This window comes from Leucopleurus acutus, assembly GCF_964270905.1.
Source record: "Leucopleurus acutus genome assembly, chromosome: 3".
Lineage (NCBI taxonomy): Eukaryota > Metazoa > Chordata > Mammalia > Artiodactyla > Delphinidae > Leucopleurus > Leucopleurus acutus.
In genome coordinates, this window is record NC_139145.1 from 48,872,817 (window position 1) to 48,873,456 (window position 640).

Below are 640 nucleotides of genomic sequence, written 5' to 3' on the forward strand. Positions count from 1 at the left end.
GTAAGTGCTCCTTTTTTTCCAGCTTAAGAAAGGGAGCTCCCAGAAGGCTGCCTTAGAGCAGGCATGCAGCCAGTGAGAAGCAGAGCCCCTGCCCCAACGGAGGTGGCAGGGCGGGATAGATATTCTCTTGGATGTAGAAATAGGTTGTTGGCTAAAAAGCCTGACGCGTTGGGCTCTCGTCCCTACTCTGTCACTTTTTTAGCTATGTGACCTTAGGCAGGTCCCTTTAGTTCAGAGCCTGATTTCCTCATTAGTTAATTTATAGGACTAAGTGAGAAAATATAGGTAAAGCACTTAGAAGAACATCTATCCCTTAGTGAAGTGATTAATAAATAGTAGTTATCAAAATGATCTGTGTCGTAGTCGCTGTTGCCGTTACTGTTGCTAGGTAAGCGGGGATGACTCCCTCCGCAGTGCCCTCCCCTCCTCTCCTCCTCCTCCTGGCCATTGCTCCTCTTCCACTGGGCTTCTTCGGGGCAGGAGGCGCACCCTCCGGCGGAGGTGGGCGGGGCCTCGTTCCCGCTTGGCCAGCGCCTGCTAAGGGCACAAGCCGCCGCTGAGCTGGGGTTTGCACCTGACTGGACACCTTCCTGCTCAGTGCAGACCCCACCATCACCGGGAGCCCTCTCTTTGTGAACAG